Source organism: Ovis canadensis, chromosome 6 (genome assembly GCF_042477335.2).
Source record: "Ovis canadensis isolate MfBH-ARS-UI-01 breed Bighorn chromosome 6, ARS-UI_OviCan_v2, whole genome shotgun sequence".
NCBI classification, from domain to species: domain Eukaryota; kingdom Metazoa; phylum Chordata; class Mammalia; order Artiodactyla; family Bovidae; genus Ovis; species Ovis canadensis.
Genome location: NC_091250.1, coordinates 119,029,182 through 119,052,100, shown reverse-complemented (window position 1 = coordinate 119,052,100; position 22,919 = coordinate 119,029,182).

The window sequence follows — 22,919 nt, the reverse complement described above, 5'->3', positions numbered from 1 at the left end:
AAAAGATAATAATAAGGGAAATCCCCTTCAGACTGTAGACCTGAACATCCACTTTCAGTGAAGAAAGAAGCAGTGAAGGTTAGAATATACAGGACACACGGTCAGTGGCAAATGCTTGGCCCACTGGTCAGGGATCATGTCAGTTTCCTGGAGCTGCCATACAAATTGCCACAAATTGGGTGGCTTTTTTTAGATATATTTCTTCATACTTAAGGTGGCCAGAAGTCTGAAATCAAAGTATCATCAGGGTCGGTTCCTTTGGAGGCTCTGAAGAAGAAACCATCCCACGCCTCTCTCCTGGCTTCTGGTAACTGCCAGGAATCTCTGGCATCCTTTGGCTTCAGACTCATCACTCCAGTCTCTGCCTTTACTATGACATCACCTTCTCTACGTATCTCTGAGTGTCCTCTCCTTATAAGAGCACCAGTCATTGGCCTTAGGGCCCACCCTGATGTCATCTCAAGATTTTTAACTAGTTACATCTACAAAGATACTATTTTCAAAAAAGATCACATTCTGAGGTTCTAGGTAAACATGAATTTTTGAGAGAATCTGTTAAATTCACTACAAGGCCTCAGAAAGATTAGACTATCAGGGAAAAAGAAAATCTAGGAAACAGATATATCGCTGGACATAAGAGAACAACCGTGAAGTATGAAGAGCTTCATAACACCCACCCAACAGCGGCAACATAGAAGAGGCTTCAAACAACCAAGCAGAAAAAATGCTGGGCCATTTCCTGGCCAATCACAACGACTGTCATTCTCTCCTATCACACCTACTGCCAGCACTGTGGGCAAGTGGATGGAGTGGCTTTATGTCGGGGAGAAAGGCTAAGCATGTGTCCAGTGTATAGTCCTATTCACTAAGACTGACGTAGCCACTGCCCTTGCCAAATGTACAAACTGCAAGCAAGAGAAACCAACACTAAGGTTCCATTTAGCGTCGTGCTTACAATGCAGGAGACTTGGGTTCAGGCCCTGGGTTGGGAAGATCCCCTGCAGAAGGGAACGGCTACCCACTCCAGTTTTCTTGCCTGGAGAATTCCATGGACAGAGGAGCTTGGTGGATTACAGTCCGTAGGGTCTCAAAGAGTTGAGCAACTAACACTTTCACTTATCTCACTTATTTCACATTTAAATTGTGTCGGGACTTCCCTGATGGTCCAGTGGTTAAGACTTCACGTTCCAAGGCAGGGAGTGCAGGTTTGATCCCCTTTTGGAGAGTTAAGAGCTTCCCAGGTGGCACTAGTGGTAAAGAACCCATCTGCCATTGCAAGAGATATAAGAGACACAGCTTCGATGCCTGGGTCTGGAAGATCCCCTGGAGAAGGGAATGGCTACCCATTCTAGTATTTTTGCCTGGAGAATCCCATGGCCAGAGGAGCCTGGCAGGTTACAGTCCATAGGGTGGCAAAGAGTTGGACTAGACCTGAAGCAATTTAGCATACTAACTAAGATCCCACATGTCTCATCACCAAAAAAAAAAAAAAACAAAACATAAAACAGAGACAGCATTGTAACAAATTCAATAAAGACTTTATAAATGGTTCACAAAAATAAATAAATAAATAAATTGTGGAAATGCTAGAAATCATTTGGATTTTATCTAATTTATTATTTTTAAGAGCCACACAGTACTCCAGAGTTTCAAGACTGTTCCTACTATGGCCTCCCCTGACATGACAGTGCTGTGTTAAATTCCTCTTGTGGCAGGAGAGTGGACCAAGCAGCCAAGAGCAATGGACAGTGAGGACACCTGAGAAGAGCCTGTCTGAGTGGCTAGCCCCCCATCAAACAACATTCTTCCTCTTCTCCTGCTCCAATTTCATTTTACCTACCTACATTTAACGGGCTTCCCTTGTGGCTCAGCTGTTAAAGAATCTGCCTGCAATGTGGGAGACCTGGGTTCGATCCCTGGGTTGGAAAGATCCCCTGGAGAAGAAAAAGGCTACCTACCCCAGTATTCTGGCCTGGAGAATTCCGTGGACTATATAGACCATGGGGTCGCAAAGAGTCTACATTTAACAGCTCAGAGCATTGAATTTCTTCAGCTGGTTAAGTTGAATTTTGGGAACTGACTTATGTATTTTAAAGCCATTTGGGGCCACAAATTAGTAAAGCTCCTGTTTTCTCAAATAAATGATGAAAACAGAGAAACAGAACCTTCCCGGGAGACTTGGCCCTAAGGCAACAGTGCTCAAAAAGTTAGCTGCAAAAACATCCTCGGGGTCATTGTACGTAGAGGAAGGTCAAAAGCAAGTACCCAAATTCTGGCGTGAAAGTTCACATAGGTCCTTTTGGAAGATCACTGTATATGCACAGCTTTCTTCCTGATAAGCCTCCGATGGATACAGGAAGGGGAAGTAGAGTGGAAAAAGACACACGCTCGTCTGGCTTCCGGCTGTCCGCGGAGGAGCAGCTGCTGCTGCCGGATGTCCTTACATGGCATGGGTTTCCTGTTGTCCCCAAGAGGAGTCTGCCGGGACACAGCCAGGCAAGTGGTACTTGCCATTTCCTGGAAGACAACCGCAGGCCAACTCTGTAATTACTCAGAGGCCCCGTCTAAGCACCACAGCAGTAATCAGGCATTGGTCACCAGAAGCAAAGACGTATTGGGCTCTGGGTAGACGTGTTGGTCGGGGAGGGTGAAGGGTCCAAACCGCACTGGTCAGATTCTATCAGTAAAGTGATCCCCCCACAGATGCTGTAAGAAATATTTCTACACATGACGGTTGACTACCACCTCAGACGGCCCTGCTGTCCAGAATATGTGAGTGGGGGCAACATTTCATGGAAGTGTACAAAGACGTCTGGAATGTTTAGAGACTGCCGTTTGTATTGGCAACAAATCCTGTGCTAGGTTAAGCCAAGTCATTTTGCAGCTGCTTTGTCTTGCATAACTGGATCTCAGATTAAAAAATCACTGCTCTACCAACTATCGGCTGGTTTTAAACAACTTCGAGGAAGAATCCACCAACAGTTTTATTTCCCTGCAATGCAACAAGCAGGATACTAGTTATGGCTACGATCAGCATCTGTAATTTCATAACATACAAATTCTGATGCCATGTCTAAAATATGAGGCTATTTGTAATCACTTCCCTTGGAAGTTGTAACCACTCGTTACCATAAATAATAATTCAAACTGCCTTCTAAAGCACAGCTACTGGGAATTCCTTAGCCGTCTAGTGGTTAGGACTCTGAGCTTCCAGTGCCGGGGGCATAGGATCGATCCCTGGTCTAGGTGTCCAAAAAAGACAAAAAAATTTAAATAAAGCATACCTACTTATTTTATTAAAAACTAAATTATTGTACATGATTTGATTTTTAGTGTCTCAAGAAATTTTTGTAAACTTTCAGAAGTGGTTTTCGAACTTTATCCCAGAAACTCTCTATAAGGAATCTTCCCAGAGGTATAAACAGATAAACGTGGAACTACTGTAATGAAATCATTTTCTCCTCTCCTTGCCTTCTTGTTGTTCGGCCGCTACGTCACATCCAGGCACATTCTTTACCGGCTCAGCCACCAAGGAAGCCCAAAGTATGCAATAGCCATTTCTTTAAGGGGCATGACCTGGAACTGGCACACAATCACTTCTGCCGCCATTCTATTGTCAAGAACTTAGTCCTAAGGGCATAGCTAGCTGCAGGTGAATTTGGGAAGTAGAGTCTCCAGCTGAAAAGCAGAGTCTCCAGCTATGACTCAGGAGTTTTAATATTAAAGGAAAAGGGGCAGAATAGATATTTGTAGACAACTCATCATCTCCCTGGTGACTCAGAGGTTAAAGCGTCTGCCCACAATGCGGGAGACCTGGGTTCAATCCCTGGGTCGGGAAGATCCCCTGGAGAAAGAAATGGCAACCCACTCCAGTATTCTTGCCTGGGAAATCCCATGGACGCAGGAGCCTGGTGGTTACAGTCCACGGGGTCGCAAAGAGTCAGACACGACTGAGCGACTTCACTTTCATCATCTCCCTTGCAATGACTAGTGATTCCTCAATTATAACCAGCTCCCCATCCCTTTCATTATTTTCAGTATGTCACCAAGTCCAAGTCCAAAGGAAATGACCTGGAAAACAGGAACTTCTGCCCTCAAAGATGCTATTCAAATGACAGCCAAGGAATTTCAAGACTGCTTCTAGAGTCAAGAATATGAAGTGCATCCTCTTCTCTAATGTCTTACTAACATTCACTAATTTCTGTTGGTAAGTGATTGTACTTCATTGATAAACAAATATATATATATATATATATATATATATATGGATAGGAAAGAGGAGGAAAGTTTTTTAACACTATAAACAGAAGACTGTATAAGAGTAAAGTTTATGGGTTTTTTTTTTCTCCAAACTTGTCACATTGCCTAGTAATGAAACAGCAGTAGATGCAGTGGTCACAATAATAGTAATAGTAGTAACTGTAGTGTCAAATTAGAGAAGATGTCTTTTATTGCACACTTGTTATATGTCAGGTTTTCCCTAACTTATTTGTCTATGCCATTTTGTTGGATCCTTATCAAAGTCCTTTGCAGTAATTTGCCTCTTGAAAATGAAGCAGAAGTAAAGTAAGGTGAAGCATCTTGTCCCAAGTTGCATAGCAAGTAAGTAACAAAGCCAGAATTTTAATTTTAATGGCTGCCTATGTTATACGTACCTAAGAGCTACCCTTTATTAAGGCACCATGATAGATACTTTGCGTATTTATTAGCTCATTCTATCCTTGTATAATCTCTTGGTATTATTCACAGTGGCCAAGATGAGATTTAAAAGGTTAATAACTTTCCTAAGTCACGCAACTCTCAAATAATGGAGCCAAAGGACTTCTTTGGTGGTCCAGTGGTTGTGATTCTGTGCTTCCAAAGCAGGGCCACTGGTCTGAACCCTGGATGGAGAACTAAGATCCCACATGCCTCATGGCACTAATAATAATGGATCCAAGATTTAAACCCTGGCAGTCTAATTCCTGTCCTCCAGACTAATCCAGAGCTCAGGCTCAGAGCTGTGCTCCCTAGGAGCACCCTTGTCCTGCAGAAGAATGCATAAACTAATGGAACCTTATTATCTTCTAATAATCTTTCCCTCCTGCCTTCTAATTCAGCCAGCGTACACTGGGATATGAAGTTCAAACAGCTTCCCGAGAGTGAACAGGTGGGTCTGTAACACTAGATTTGTTTTGTCTGATGAGTCATCTTTGTCTTGTGTCTGGTAAAGATGAAGTTGTTTTGTCTCACTGTGGCCCTGAGAGATATTTGAGGTCATATCCAGGGATATCTTGAGTTTGTCATCTTTGTCTGATGATAAAAATAAAACCAGATGGCCTGCTGCAGGTATGAGCAAGAAGGTTGGGTGTAGAGACGTGGAAGGTATGAGAGATTCAGTGAGTGACAGGAAAATTTTCAGCCACACCATTGCAATTTCTTGCAAAAATATCCAAGCATTTTCCTGCATCTCAGATACCCATCAAAATCAACCCTCAGAAAAGTCATGCAGTGCAGTATATATCACCACTCTGCTCCATCTCTGTCTTCCTTCTGTCCTTGTTTTCAGAGTGTCTTTGAGCTGCCCTCTTGACACTCAGAAGTTCCTCATGAAGCCCCTGCCCGAGCTACAACTCTGTCCCTATCTATGTTTTAACCAACCCACTCTTTTATTCATCAAATATGAAAGACATGGCTACTGTGAGCTGGGCACAGATCTAGGCTCTTGAGACCCACTAGTGAGCAGAACAGAAATCTCAGCCCTTGAGAAATTTACATTCCAGCAGAGGCAGACAGAAAACAAACACATTGCGTCATAAATAAATAAATTACTGGACTTCCCTGGCGGTCCACTGGTTAAGATGCCACCGTACTTCTGCAGGGGGCATGGGTTCAATAGTGGTTGGGGAACCAAGATCCCACATGCCACGTGGCACAACCAAAAAAAAAGGAGTGATTATTTAGCTTGTTAAAAGATTGTAACTGCTGTGTAAAAATGGACAGATGTTGAGCAGGAGAGGAGAGAAGGATCGAGACAGCTGAGGGGTGAAATTAAAGGTGTGGTTTTTGATATTAAATAATGCATTCAATATTCTTGCCTGGAAAATCCCGTGGATGGAGGAGCCTAGAAGGCTGCAGTCCATGGGGTCGCTGAGGGTCGGACACGACTGAGCGACTTCACTTTCACTTTTCACTTTGATGCATTGGAGAAGGAGATGGCAACCCACTCCAGTGTTCTTGCCTGGAGAATCCCAGGGATGGGAAAGCCTGGTGGGCTGCCGTCTATGGGGTCGCACAGAGTCGGACACGACTGAAGTGACTTAACAGTAGCAGTAGCAATGCATTTAGAAGAGGTCTCCTGGAGGAGAAACTGCAGCAAGGACTTGAGGTTGTCAGAGAATGAGCCAAGTGGGTAAGCAAGAAAAGAACATTCCAGCCTTGAGAAAGAGAAAGTACAAAGGCCCCAGGTCAGAGTGTGTCTGAAGGGTTTAAAGAGCAATGAGGAGGCCTGCATTCCAAAACAGAGTGAGCCGGTGAGGTGAGAGGAGCTCTAGATGAGGTCAACGAGACCACAGTCATCATAGCCTCTGGACCTTGCAGACCAACACCAGAAATTTGGATGTGAAATGAATGCAAACAGAAAGCAAATCCCATTTCCTCTTGAATTTAATTGATCTAGACAGATTTCTCCTTTTTCAAGTTTACTTCAGATCAGTCACTCAGTCATGTCCAACTCTTTGCAACCCCAGGGACTGCAGCACACCAGGCTTCCCTGTCCATCACCAACTCCCTATGAGTTCAAACTCATGTCCATTGAGTTGGTGATGCTATCCAACCGTCTCATCCTCTGTCGTCCCTTTATACTTCTGTCTTCAATCTCCCAGGACTGGGGTCTTTTCCAATGAGTCAGTTCTTCACATCAGGTGGCCAAAGTATTGGAGCTTCAGCATCAGTCCTTCCAAAGAATATTTAGACTGTTTCCTTTAGGATGGACTGACTTGATCTCCTTGCTGTCCAAGGGACTCTCAAGAGTCTTCTCTAACACCATAGTTCAAAAGCATCAATTCTTTGACACTCAGCGTTCTTTACGGTTCAACTCTCACATCCATACATCCTTTTTCAAGGAAACATATAAAAACCTAAAAAATACCAGAGTGGGGGAACAATGACATTACCAACCCAATTTTCCACATCCAAAGTGTTTCCACTTTGCTAGGAAAGAGCCTTGTTCTGGATGCTAGTCACTAATCTCCCCTTAAAAACTTTTAGGCAACTTAACTAGAAAGGCACATAAGCGTAAGTGTTAGTCGTTCAGTCGTGTCTGACTCTTTGTGACCCCATGGACTATAGCCCGCCAGGCCCCTCAGTCCATGGAATTCTCTAGGCAAGAATACTGAAGTGGGTTGCCATTCCCTTCTCCAGGGGATCTTCCCAACCCAGGGATCAAACCGGGGTCTCCTGCCTTGTAGGCAGATTCTTTATTGTCTGAGCTACCAGGGAAGCCTGGTACATAAGGCACATAAGTCAATCTTACAATATATTCTTTTAGTCTGCATAACTCTTTGAGAAGATGTTCTGTATATTGAAGCTAGAAGGTTCCAACCCTTCAAGTTTACCAATTGGGATCTCCATGCATGTAGAAGCCGCTGTTACCATGCTCGTTCTATGTCCCAATGAACCTAAGACCTCTAGAAAATTAACAAACAATCAAGGACTTCCTTGTTGGTCCAATGATTAAGAATCCACCTTTCAATGCAGGTGACACAGGTCCAAACCATGGTTGGGGAACTAAGATACTGCATGCTTAGTTGTCTGCATGCCACAACTAGAGAATCCTATGCACTGCTGTGAAGGCCCAGCCAAAACTTAAAAAAAGAAAAATTTTAATTAAAAGAAAGAAAATAAAAAAGATTAACAAGCAAACATGATTTCTTCAAACAGAAACTTGACAATTTAGATTTCATAGACATTAGAAACTGAAAGTGTTAGTCACTCAGTGGTGTCTGACTCTTTGCAACCCCATGGACTATAGGCTGCCAGGCTTCTCTGTCCATGGGATTCTCCAGGTAAGAATACTGGAGTGGACAGCTACTCCCTTCTCCAGGTGATCTTCCTGACCCAGGGATTGAACCCAGGACTCTTGCATTGCAGGCAGATTCTTTACTGTCTGAGCCACCAGGTTTAAAGCCACAAACTTCTCTTTTCAGCCCCAAGTTAATATTTAGGTGAAGAGATTCGTTTCTCTGGTTTTAATTTTTTGTGCAATTTGCTATTTACCCATCACTTGAATAGGAAGGATGAGATGGGATCAAATTAATATACATTCAAGGGGAAACATTTATGTTAAGACAAAGAAGAGTTTCTCTATCTAAATTTGTTTTGTAAAGACACTATATTTGTTCAGGAAAAAGTGCCGGCAAGCTTCTTGAGTGAAGGCTGAGACCTCAAGGGAATACTTGAGTAACAGAAGATAGTTGATGAAATAACCACTGAATGAAGGGAGAAGGGATGAGAGGTTGGAAGAAAAGCTGTCCTTCAGGGAAAGAAAGGGGCCGGGAATGAGGACAGAGAGGAAGGAAAACGCTGGGACAGAGCAGCCACAGAGACTCCGAGAAAAGCAAACACTCTAGTTGTGGGTTTCTTCCATGGATTTCTACACTCCGTGTCCTGTGACCTTCTCTCTGTGACCCCACAAAGGCACAGCAGACATAGAGGTTTTAAGTGTCTCTAAATTATTTAAACTTTTAAAAAAAGTCTTGAAGCAATAGAGCCACAAAATCTGGAGACATGTAATTCTCTCTCTCTTAATAAAGAGTAATAATTCTCATTGTTAGGAATTTTTAGTGTTTGAATGGTTTACAGTGTTTTATGGTCATTATCTCCTCCCAGGGAAGGAAGACATGTGCACCTGTTATTAACCTAAGTTGCATATGATGACATCACCAAGGCAACAAGAAAGCAAATGGCTTGGAAAGGAAAAAGGAAAATGCTAACTATGTAATAGGGTAGGGTTTTGCAGCCTCAGTACAACAAACATTTTGGACAAGAAAATCCTTTATTGAGATGTTGGGGATAAAAGGATCCTATCTTTGGCATTGTAGAATGTTTAATAACATCCCTGGCTGATGCAAAGTTGCACTAAGATTTCTAGCGGTGCCTTCCCAGTCATGAAAATGAAAAATGTCTCCAGACTTTGCTAAATGCAAAATCCCTCCAGTGGAGACTAGTTGCTATTGTTATTTTGTTCAGTCACTAAGTCATGTCCAACTCTTTGGGATTCTATGGACTGTAACATGCCAGGCTCCTCTCTCCTTCACTATCTCCCAGAGTTTGCTCAGATTCATGTCCATGAGTTAGTGATGCCATCCAACAATCTCATCCTCTGTTGCCCTCTTCTCCTTTTGCCTTCACTCTTTCCCAGCATCAGGGTCTTTTCCAATGAGTCAGCTCTTCTCATCAAGTGGCCAAAGTATTGGAGCTTCAGTTTCAGCATCAGTCCTTCCAATGAATATTCAGGGTTGATTTCCTTTAGGACTGACTAGTTGTCAGAGTGACCCTATGGTACTATATGTAATTCTTAGCTCATAGAATTCCTCAAAGAACAGTCAAAAACAAAAAGGGGTCTGATGATATGTATGTAATTTTGAAAATTATAACTGATTAATAGGTCAACAGAAATAAAAAAGAAATTTCATAATTCTGCTTAGATGGGATCCAATTAATGCCTTTGCAGTGATCACGTGGATATTTTGCATAGAAAAGACACTATTTTATATAAATTGGTGCTTGCTGATGTGATCAAAATGTAATTCATGTAAAAATGTATCAATTTCTGAAGGAAATGGAAAGCTGAATATTTTCTTTCTTTCGTCAAAAGGTGAGCTTATCCCTTTCCTTCTTCTTTTTAGTGAAATAAAGACATAGTTTGAAAACACACCTACCCATTTGGCTCAATGGTTAAGTCTCGTCTGGCTGTAGTGTAAAAATAGACATTCCTCTGTCTGAACATGAAAATAGTACTTCCCCAACAAAACCCAAACATCTTTGAGCTGCAAAAGATGTTTACTTTTATATAAAAGACTTTTCCTCTGGTGTTTATTTTGAGATTGTGTAGGTGTTCTAGCAGAGGTAAGCAGGTATATAAGGGTCAGAGGCAAACCTATGAGAGCATGCTTCCTGCAGCATGTGAGAAAGTTGTGATGATCACAACTTTCTACATGTTAGGTTGAGAATATATGCTGGTGTAATGGATATCCTCTCCTTTTGAATGCATGAAAATAATGATGATAATTGTAACTAACTGTCTAATCTTTGTGGAACACTTTATACTCACTCACTCATTCAACAGCTATTGAAGACTTACCATGTACTTTTCAGGCCACACTGTTTCTCCCTCTGCCATTGGAGGGCAAAATCAGCCATAGTCAAGACATTAAAAAATGAATCCGATTGCGTTACAATAAAACTTTATTTACAAAAACAGGGGGTCATAGTTTGTTGACCTCTGAAATAGGGTGAAAGGAACAAAGAGTTCAAGAAGGCCATCAATTTAAAATGAGATGATCAAGGTGAGACTCATTCTATCAAACACTAGAAGGATTACTCAGCCATAAAAAGGAATGAATTTGAGTCAGTTCTAGTGAGATGAATGAATCTAGAGCCTGTTACACAGAGTGAAGTAAGTCAGAAAGAGAAAAACAAATATCATATTAATATATTAACACATATATATGGAATCTAAGGGCTTCCCTGGTAGCTCAGCTGGTAAAGAATCCGCCAGCAAGGCAGGAGGCCCCAGTTTGTTTCCTGGGTCTGGACGATCCCCTGAAGAAGGGATAGGGTACCCACTCCAGTATTCTTGGGCTTCCCCGGTGATTCAGATGGTAAAGAATCCACCTGCAATGCGGGAAACTTGTGTTCGATCCCTGGGTTGGGAAGATCCCCTGGAGGAGGGCATGGCAACCCACTCCAGTGTTCTTGCCTGGAGCATCCCCATGGACAGAGAAGCCTGGTGGGCTACAGTCCATGGGATTGCAGAGTCGGACACTACTGAGCGACTAAGCACAGCACAGTATGGAATCTAAAAAATGGTAGTGATGAATCTATTTGCAGGGCAGGAATAGAGATGCGGATGTAGAGGACAGATTTGCAGACACAGTGGAGGAAGGAGAAGGTGCGACAATCGAGAGAATAGCATTGGCTTATATACATTACCATGCATAAAATAGGTGACTAGTGGGAAGCTTCTATATAGCACAAGGAGCTCAGCTCAGTGCTCCGTGACGACCTAGAGAGGTGGGATGGGTGGGGAGGAGCCTCAGGAGGGAGGGGATACATAGATACTTACGGCTGCCGATTCACGTTGTAAGGAGAAACCAATACCACAGTGCAAAGCAATTATCCTCCAATTAAAAATAAAGCAACTAGAAGGAGGTGAACAAGTCAGACACTTGGTCATAGACAGGAAGAGCATTCCAGGCAGAGGCAGCAGCCAGTGCCAAAGTCCTGTGGCATCACTGTGTCCAGTGTGTTTAGAAGCTCAGGAAGGAGACCAGTCTCATTAAAACAGAATGAGTGAGCTACTCCATTTCTGCTGCTACTGCTATTGCTAAGTCGCTTCAGTTGTGTCCAACTCCGTGCGACCCCACACACGGCAGCCCACCAGGCTCCTCCATCCCTGGGATTCTCCAGGCAAGAATACTGGAGTGGGCTGCCATTTCCTTAACCACTCTCAACTGGTCTCTCCAAGTCCTTTTCCTCTTTTCTCCTTTGTTTTCCCCTCGCTTAAATGAAGTATGTTTTATAACAATAGGTGAGGGCTCAGAAAGGGCTTCCCAGGTAGTTCTTGCGGTAAAGAACCCACCTGCCAGTGCAGGAGACATAAGAGACAACGATTCAACCTCTGGGTCAGGGAGAGACCCTGGAGGAGAGCAAGGCAACCGGCTCCAGTATTCTTGCCTGGAGAATCCCATGGACAGAGGAGCCTGGTAGGCTACAGTTTATAGGGTTGCATAAAGTTGAACAGGACTGAAGCAACTTAACACACACACTCACACACACACACACACACACACACACACGTGTTCAGAAAGGTAGCAATATTGACACGCGTTTTGTTTTGTTCCCATGAAAGTCTTGTTTCAACTCAGTGCTGAGAACTGGAATGACAGACCAATTCAAGAACACCAAGCCACAGGGGTTTCCTCTAAGAATCTTTCACCAATGCTTTTCTAATCCTCAGCCCAACTGGCAGAGTGAAGGCTTATAATCAAAAAGCAACTATAGAATACCGCCTCTTTATTCACTCGGCCTGTTTGTTCCTGTGTGTTTTTAAGAGGCCACGGACGGTAATACTTAACAAAACCAGAAGGCAGGGCTATTATTTCTAAATTGTATATAAACCTGTATTCTAGGAAGAACTCTCTAATTCTTGATCCTGATGTGCTGCAAAGGAGGAATCACTCGGGATACCATCAGAGCAAAGCTGATCTGTTCTCAAGCCCACGGGTTCACTCAGAAGGGCCTGAACACCTGTGTCTGTGAGTGAAACCCCATGTACACAAGTGAGCCTTGATGGAGTCGTGATACGCGCATAAGATTTTTTTTCACTTAATGTCTGATGGAGGCAGTTGGTAATGCAATGCAAGTACGGGAATAATAACTTTTAATTTATCCCTCATCTTGTTCCACAAAAATGAAAACGTTTTTGTTGTGAAAAGATGACACAGACACAAGATAGAGGGTGAAACAAAAGCCTGGGTAAGCCCAGGGTGGAGTCCACCTGCAGTACAGGAGAGGCAGGAGACACCGGTTCGATCCCAGTGTGGTCAGGAAGATCTCCCTGGAGGAGGGCATGGCAACCCACTCCGGCATTCTTGCCTGGAGAATCCCATGGACAGAAGAGCCTGGAGGGCTGCAGTCCAGAGGGTTACAAAGAGTCGGACCTGACTAACGCGACTGGTCACACATGCACACGTGAAAGACCACCCAACTCGGTGTCCTCTCAAGACTGGCCTCATCCCTTCCCCACCTGCATCTACACTTCAGCCCTCCTGGAATTTATCTTCCAGTTGTCAGGATGCTCGATGCTGCTCCCTTCTGGTCAGGAATGCCAGTGCCCCACCCCTCCAACCCCACCCCTGCACCTCAGGTCATTCCTACTCATCCGCAGGTCCAAAGGGCACTTCTTCAAATTAAGTCCAGTACCCCTGTTACACATGTCATGCTATAAAGCTTCCTTTCCTTCATCGCCCTTTTCAGTTTACACACTGACCTGTGTGATTAATGAATATCTGTCCCCTCCACTAAGCTGTAGGCTTCATGAGGACAGAAATCCTCTACTTGCACTCCCCATCATAGCTGGCACAGAAGGGGCGCTTCATAGATACCTGTTGGATAAAAGAAGCCTCCTGGGAGTCAAAGGAAAGAGAGAAATATGATACATTAAAGCATTTACAAAGTCAATGAGGAAAAGCAAACAAGTTTTCCAGGCAAAACACAGGTTTTCCTATGTTCTGAGTTTTGAGTAAATTTTCTCCCATAGGCCCTCAAAAACAGAGGATTGTGTAAATTTGCAGGATTGCCTGCAAATCTTTATGTTGATATAATAATACATTTTAAACAGCTGTCTCTTAAAGTATCCCTCAATATAGGCCTCTGCATGCATGCAAAGTCACTTTGGTCATGTCCAACTCTTTGTGACCCTATGGACTACAGTCTGCCAGGTTCCTTTGTCCATGGGATTCTCCAGGCAGGAATACTAGAGTGGGTTTCCATGCCTCCTCCCGACCTGGGGATCAAACTCACATTTCCCTGCATCTCCTGCATTGCAGGTGGATTCTTTACCCACTGAGCCACCTGGGAAGCCCAGTACATATATACCCCTTCTTTTTTTAATTTTCTTCCCATTTAGGTCACCACAGAGCATTGAGTAGAGTTCCCTGTGCTATACAGTAAGCTCTTATTAATTATCTGTTTTATACAGAGCAGTGTATATATGTCAATCCCAATCTCCCAGTTCATCCCACCCCACCCCATCCCCCCTTTCATGTGCTTATATTTGTCAATATAAATAATTAAGGGGAGCAGAACAAGGTGACCTATGAGTACAGGTTTCTCAGGGTTCTGGCTTAATGCAGAGGTAACATAATGTCAGTGAAACTGAGAGAGAGGGTTGCCTGTCCTTCGGGTCCTCTTCCCACAAATATTTCTTGCAGTCAGGATTAAAGTGTAAATAGACAGCAGAGAGCTGAAGGTTATATTCTCTGTGAACATAGAAAGGGCAAACCCACACTCATCCTCTGATGATCAGCTGGAAGGAGTATGATTATTCAGTTGACTGTTGCTCCGAAGGAAGCATGCATTCACCTGGAGAATTCTTCAGTTCCTCTCATTTGTTTGTGAAAGATGACAGTGGTTCATACTCCCCTCTTGTGGCCACTTCCAAGTTTACTGGCTTTCAGGCACACTACAGGAGCAGAGTAAGGCAAATGAGAAATCATATTCCTTTTCTCAAGTCAGGTAATCTTGGAATCACCCCATCAGTCATTCTAGAATGTCAGACCAATTTTTTTTTTAAGTGACAGGATGTTTAACAGCATCTTAAAACAGCATTTGAGTTAAAACTGGCAGAAGATTTGATGAAAATACATGAGAGGTCTGATCATTCCTTGTGTATTACCCTTCCTTAATCACATTTGGCTTATCTCAATTTGGGCTTCCTAGGTGGTGCAATGGTAAAGAATCTGCCTGTCAGTGCAGGAGATGCAAGTTCGATCCCTGGGTCAGGAAGATCCCCTGGAAGAGGAAATGGCAACCCACTCGAGTATTCTTGCCTGGGAAATCCCATGGACAGAGGAGCCTGGTGGGCTACAGTCCATGGGGTCACAAAGGGTTGGACACAACTGAGAGACTGAGCAAATGAGTACTTACATCTCAGTTTAGTCCCTTTAAGTGGCACAGCAGTCTATTTGGAATTTGGGGAGGGAAATCAGAAGAAATGGCCAAGTGGATGAAGCAAATGCATCACAAACGCTCATATTACAAATGTTTATTGAGTACTTGACACTGCAGGGCATCGGGGAAGTCAGTCAGTCGTATCTGACTCTGTGACCTGATGAACTGTAACCTACCAGGCTCCTCTGTCCATGGAATTTCCCAGGCAAGAATACTGGAGTGGGTTGCATTCCCTTCTACAAGGGATCTTCCCAACCCAGGGATCAAACCTGGGTCTCTGGCATTGCAGACAGATGCTTTACCATCTGAGCCATCAGGGAAGCCTGAGGTTACATTTAGAAAACAATCCTTGCTTTAAAATGTTACCCAGTAGGAGAGATACCCTGGTGGCTTAGATGGTAAAGAGTTTGCCTACAAAGTGGGAGACTCAGCTTCGATCCTTGGATCCAGAAGATCCCCTGGAGAAGGAAATGGCAGTCCACTCCAGTATTCTTGCCTGGGAAATCCCATGGGTAGAAGAATCTGGAGGGTTACAGTCGGACACAACTGAGTGAATTCGCTTTCACTTTCAGGGGAGACAGGGACTTATATACGTATAACTGTATCGCATGATGAAAAGTGATAGATTCCAAAGAAAAAAATTAAATTAATACTCTTCCCCTCTGACACAGGACAATACCAGAGATGAGAAGTGTTAGGGGCACAGTAATATGCTACGTCTTCTGAACCAACACATTCTAGTGCAGGACAAATATGGACAAAGGATTTACTCTGCATCAGATCTTCTAAGCATCTTATCAAAAATAGTATGCTATTCACTCCACACCTGTTAAGATGGCTGCTATCCAAAAAGAAAATAACAGAGACTTCCCTGGTGGTTCAGTGGTTAAGACCCTGCAGTCCCAGTGCAGGGGGCCCAGGTTCGATCCTTGGTCAAGGAATATCTCATGTGCACTGTTACACAGCCAAAAATAAATAAGTAAATACATTTTTAAAAGTGTGCAATTCTCTTTTTAAAAAAGAAAGGAAAAAAATAAAAAAAAAAAGAAAGGAAGTGTTTGCAAGGATGTGGGTAAATTGGAATCCTTGTGTACTATTGTTGAGAATGTAAAATGGAATACCTACTGTGGAAAACAGTATGGCAATTCCATTCCTCAAAAATACATAAATAAAATTGAATTACCGTATCAGCCAGCAGTTCTACTTCTGACTATATTACCAAAGTAATTGAAAGCAGGGATCAAAGAGATATTTGTATATCCATGTTCATAGCTGTAAAAATAAACAATAATAAAAATGTGGAAATAACCCAAGTGTCCATTGACAGATGCACAGATAAACGAAAATGTGATACAGATGTTCAACAGAATATTATCCAGCCATAAAAAGGAAGGGAATTCCGACATATGTGCCGACATGGATGAACCTTGAGGACGTTATGCTAAGTGAATTAAGTCAGTTACAAAAAAACCACAGTTACCACTGTGCAATTCCATTCATATGAGTTACTTAGAGTAGTCAGAACTGTACAGACAGAAAGTAGAATAGTAGTTCCAGGACTCTGAGGGATGAGAAGGGATAGGGGGCTATTGTTTAATGGGTAGAGGGTTTCAGTTTTACATGATGGAGAGTTACGGTGATGGATGGCCTAAAAAGTATTGAAAGTGTTAGTCACTGAATCTGACTCTTTGCGACCCCATGGACTGTAGCCCACCAGGCTCCTCTGTCCATGGGATTTCCCAGGCAAAAATACTGCCATTCCCTTCTCCAGGGGATCTTCCCAACCCAGGGATCGAACCCAGTTCTCCTGCACTGCAGGTGAATTCCTTACTGTCTGAAAGTGAAAGTCACTCAATCCTGTCCGACTCTTTGCGTCCCCATAGACTATATAGTCCATGGAATTCTCCAGGCCAGAATACTGGAGTGGGTAGCCATTCCCTTTGATCAATATTTAATAAGCACATAAAGTTTCAGATTTTTGACTTCTCTTTAAAACAATAAAATTATCTGGCAACACTGGACATTTATTCCCCCATGGGAATAAGAATGCAGTAGTAGAACGACAGATGACTGTTTTTAGATCAGGGGTCCCCAACCTCCAAAATCTAATGCCTGATGATCTTAGGTGGAGCTGATGTAATCATAATGTAAATAAGATGCACAGTAAATATAATGTGCTTGAATCATCCCCAAACCATCCCCCAACCCTGGTCCATAGAAAAATTGTCTTGCATGAAGCTGGTCCCTGGTGCCAAAAAAGGTTGGGGACCGCTGCTTTAGATGGATCATCCTTTACAGTTCCCAAGTCCCAAGCACTTCCTCTTGTCTTCCTGACACAGGGCCCAATGTCAGCTGCCAGTCATCATTATCCTGAGTGTGTTGTTTTCTTGCTTCTGACCTTCTCCATTCTTGTGTCCTCCCTGGCCCCTGTGGGCAACTACATCTGTGAATGTGAGTCCAGAGGGAGAGAAGAGTTGGCTGTGAGGTGACCAGTTCTTCCAATCAGGAAGGTGATCACAGGAATGAAGAAGAAGTTCATGTGCTAAAAATACTTATCCTGCTGTTTTTCACTGAATCTCAAACTATTAACATATAACCTAAGAAAAGCTGACAAAATGGAACAAAAACCTTGTAATTAAGAAAAATTTGACTACATTTCTTCAGAAAAGCAACTATAATGTTTTCAGAAAGTTTTCTGACCTTGTTCCTTTATATAAGTTTTAGAGTAATGAATGCTGTTAGATATTAGAAAAGGTGTATGGATTCATTACATATTCTAATGTGTTGTCTATAGATTATAAGATAAAATCAAGCATGTGCCTGCTGATACTTTTTAAGTTGACCTGTCTTTATACTTAGAAATGTCTCTTAATAGTAGGCTTTCCTGGTGGCTCAGATGGTAAAGAATCTGCCTGCAATGCAGGGAACCTGTGTTCAATCCCTGGGTTGGGAAGATACCCTGAAGGAAATGGCAACCCACTCCAGAATTCTTGCCTGGAGAATTCCATGGATAGAAGAGCCTGGCAGGCTCTAGTCCATGGGGTCACAAAGAGATGGACATGACTGACTATCACTCATATATATTAAAAAGAGTTCAACAGGAAAACATAAAAGACTCAATCTCTCCAACCATGAATTATTATAGTCAATTGAGTGTGTGTGTGTGTGTGTGTGTGTGCATGCACTGTCATGTCTCACTCTTTGCAGCCTCATGTACTGTATTGTAACCTGCCAGGTTCCTCTGTTCATGGAATTTTCCAGGCAAGAATACTGGAGTGGGTTGCCATTTCCTACTCTAAGGGCTCTTCCTGAGTCAGGGGTTGAACCCACGTCTCCTGTTTGGCACGTGGATTCTTTACTACTGTGCCACCTGGGAAAGTGATGAAAGTGAAAGTCACTCAGTCATGTCCAACTCTTTGTGGCCCCATGGACTATATAATCCATGGAATTCTCCAGGCCAGAATACTGGAGTGGGTAGCTGTTCCCTTCTCCAGGGGATCTTCCCAACCCAAGGATAGAACCCAGGTCTCTCACATTGCAGGCAGATTCTCTACCAGCTGAGCCATCAGAGAAGCCCAAGAATAGTGGAGTGGGTACCCTATCCCTTCTCCAGCGGATCTTCCCCACCCAGGAATCAAACCCAGGTCTCCCGCATTGCAGGCAGATTCTTTACCAACTGAGCCACCTGGGAAGCTTCAGTCAATTGATTACACTACAATAAATTGTATGTTTTTAAGCATGAGATGTGCTTTAGTCAATTGTTGAGGCTCTTTAGTCAAGGGTGCAAAACTGACTCTTGGGAGAGGTAAAAAATCCTATTCTTTTTTGTATATAAAACAAAATTATGGATAGAATACATAAATGCATGTCCAGTGTAGCTATGATATTACAGTTTCGTGAAGTGGAAGAGCAGAGGCACTCAGGAAAGCAGTTTCAGAGGGCCTTTGGCAGAGTGACAGTAAAGAAGAAACGTTGAGAACTACTAGACTAGAAAGAACAGGCATTGTTCAAATCACCCATGGTGTCTCCACTTGAGTTGCCAGCCAGTTAACGCCAGTGCAGACTCTGAGCTGTCTGTGCTTAGTTGCCCAGTTGTGTCCGATTCTTTGAGACCCCATGGACTGTAGCCAGCTAGGCTCCTCTGTCCATGAGATTCTCCAGGCAAGAATACTGGAGTAGGTTGTCATGCCCTCCTCCAGGGCATTGAACCCAGGCCTCCTGCATTGCAGGTGGATTCTTTACCATCTGAGCCACCAGGAAGGCCTTCTGATCAGTCCTGATCAGGCTCTCTCATCATTTGCTAGAGATGGAGCCTCAGTTGTAGCACTGCCAATGCTCATGTGTACAACCAACCCACGTGACATCTCTCTAGCAACCCCAGTGCTCTTCCACGACTGAATTATTGACAAAAATACAAATGCCCTTGCTCAAAACCAAGAAGAAAACACACGCACTGGAGCACATTTCCAGAACAGGATTGAATTATTACACAAACAGGACTTCTCAGTCTAAAACAGCTTGCTCTGGGAACTAGACAGTACAGCCAAAAACGCATCAGACAGATTGAGAGGAGGGCGGGCTTTGGCGAAGAACAGCAAAATGACCTCACCCCTGAGATAGCCTGAGCATAAACTTCAGTCCTGGTGAGCAAGACACATCCTGTGAGTCAAATGCACAGAAATGTGAAGTCCAGCTGCACCTCACTTGGACAAGAGATCTGAACACCGAATGTTTGACACATTGCGTTGTGTGTCTAGCCCAAAGTGGGATCAGGATGAGAGCAGCTCACACTGCTAGTACAGGGCCACCCAGATTCCCCCAAACTCAATGAGGGCTCTGTCTGAGAAAAGACAACAACCCAGGCCTCCAGGGACGGATGTGAGCAGCTGCTGTGTTTGTAGAGCTTAACTGAAAGGATGTGTTTTAGCCCTCTGCCTGAAAGCCATCATCCTTCAGAGGGTTTATTAGCAGTTTTTGTGAAAAGAGAGGGCATTCTAGTCTCTACTGCAGAAGGCTCCATGACACTTCCAGCAGCATCCAGCTTCCTTATTGGTGGCTTCACCATTCATTTATTCCCCAAATAAATCCACCACAGTTTATTATTATTATTAATTTATTGCTCCTATTCCAGTCATGCATTAGACAAAGCATTATGCAGACATCATCTCTTCCTCAGAATTACCCTATGAGGTAGGTATCGGGTTGGCCAAAAAGTTCTTTTGGGTTTTTCTGCACCATCTTATGGAAAACCTTGAGCTACATTTCAGGGCAACCCATTATTATTAACATCTTCATTTGACAGATGAGGACCTGAAGACACAGAGAGGTTAAGTAACTCCCTCAAGGTCACACAGCTAGCAAGCAGCTAGGACTTGAAGTCAAGTCCGTCAGACTCATCAATTCTCTACAGTACTTCATCCTGGGAGAAGAAGGATTTTCAATACATGCTCCACCACCTGAGAGCCGGATTGGTATCAATCATATTGAAGGTAGCAGCACTTGTTTCTGGTGATATTCAGTCACGTCAGTGATTAGAAATATCCTGTAGGCCTTTTTAATGTCCTTTGATAATCTGGCATCTGATAGGGAAGTCAGCACAAAAGAATGAAGGCAGAAGAAAATGACAGGCATTGAATTTCAACTTTTAATGTCCTTCAATTTAGAATTTACCAATTTTGAATCAAATCACTGGATTTATGTATCTATGGGTAACTTTTTAGACTGGGACTCAGACATGGGTCTTGCATCTTAGTAACAAATTTAACAATTATGTTAATAGTCAAGTACTATCAGACTGGGTCCTTTAGGAATCTTTCAGTGGTGATTAAAACTTCTCAGGGGACAAAAAAAAAAAAGAGAAAAGATTTCTCGCTATTGTGATGAAGGACTTCAGAAACACAAAAATGGAGACAGACACTTAACTACTAAATGAAAACCATCTGCTCACATGCAGGTGCAAAAATATCATCATGAGCTGGGCGGCATAAAAAACAGCTGTGGATTTTGATTAAGCTGAGAATAACCTTAAGCAATTACAGAGGACAAAAATATGTATGAAATTCTCCTGTTTCCTTCATCAGGCCATTGCAGCTTCACTCTTTTGAATTTCAACTTTAGTCTTTAAACTCAGCTCTCTAGAACAGAGATGCAGACATAGAGAGTGGACACGTAGCCACAAGGTGGGGAAGGGGAGGGTGGGAGGAACTGGGAGATGAAGACTGACCTAGGCACACTACCATATGTAAAATAGACGGCTAGTGGGAACCTGCTACAAAGCCCAGGGAGCTCAGCTCGATGCTCTGTGTTGAGCTAGAGGCATGGGATGGAGCAGAGGCGGGGAGGTCCCAGAGGGAGGGCATACATGTATACAGTCAGCTTGATCTCCTGAAGGAGATCAACCCTGAATATTCATTGGAAGGACTGACGTGAAAGCTGAAGATACTTTGAACACCTGATGCAAAGAGCTGACTCATTGGAAAAGACCCTGATGCTGGGAAAGATTGAAGGCAGGAGGAGAAAGGGATGACAGAGGTTGAGATGGTTGCATGGCATCACTGCCTTAAAGGACATGGACGTGAGCAAACCCCAGGAGATAGTGGAGGACAGGGAGGCCTGGTGTGCTGCCTGGGGTCCCAAAGAGTTGGACACAACTTAGCAACTGAACAACAACATAGCTGGTTCACTTTGCTATATAGCCGAAACAACACAACATAGTAAAACAGTTATACTCCAATAGTAAAACAAGAAAAGAAAAGCGGAGCCTTCCACCTGAAAGTTACACACAATCATTATTTTCCTTATGTCTTCAAAGACTTCTCACATGTTCCCAGATTCTCAGTAATCACATCTTCAACTTTGTAATCTCTTGCATGGCTCATCGGGGGTCATCCACTGTCTGGGAAGCTACTTGAGGTGGGTCCTGCTCTGAGACCCATGACTGGGTCACCAGCCATTGCCCCCTCCTATTTAGCTCCTATTTAGTGCCCCTCTTGGGCACCACTGAGCCACCAACCTCACCAAGCCCTCTGCCTCTGCCCAGCACTGTCGCTGCTAGTCGACATCACTATTGCCATCACCCCAAGGGTCTACACTGCACACTGTTGCTGGAGCCAATGAGATGCTCCAAGTAGCTCCATGTGCTCTGGAGTCATCCATACACCAGAGCCTGCCATGCCTTGCTTGACCCTGAGTCACGTGGTATGCAAGCGGGACTGCTTATCAAATCAAGAGACTTAATTAAATAGCTTGTTCCATTTAAACCTAGTGTCCCCCTCTTCCCAGAGCACACTTGAGTCCACTGAAGACTGGCTTAGGGTCAAATATAAAAGAAATAAACTATCCCACCACTCCACAGGCTAGATTATTGAGCTAATCTTATCTCCCTGGTTTCCTGTTCCCTTAGAATGAGTCTTTCCCAAGAAGTCCTTAGTTCTTCCCAGAGGATCCATCCCACTCATCCTGCAGGCATGCCCAAATTTTTCAGTTGTGCATACAACTAGGGGCCAACTGAACCACAGAATAGATATCAAAATTTAATTGCAAATAAGAATTACATTTTTTTTGGAGTTTTGCTAATATCAAAACGGAAGGATAAAAACCAAACTATCACAGATTGTTACTGTCTCATAGAATCTTTTACTTAACTAGACTTTAACATTTTTCCATTACCTATCCACCTTAATGACGTTGTAGTAAACAGCAAAAAGAAGTGTGATATTGTAAGCATCCTCTAAGGGTACCATTTGCTGCTCTATATAGTGCCTTATATATTTTTCTGAAATTTTTTTACCCTATGAGTTTTACCATTCATCATAGTTTCCACATTCCTTTAGTTAAACCGGAAGTTTATGGTTAAATTGCAACCCACCTTGTAGTGGGTCGAGTTGTGTTCCTCAAAAAGATACATTCAGGACCTCCCTGGTGGTTCAGTGGTTGAGAATCTGCTTTGCAAAGCAGGGAATGCCAAGTTCGATCCCTGGTCAAGA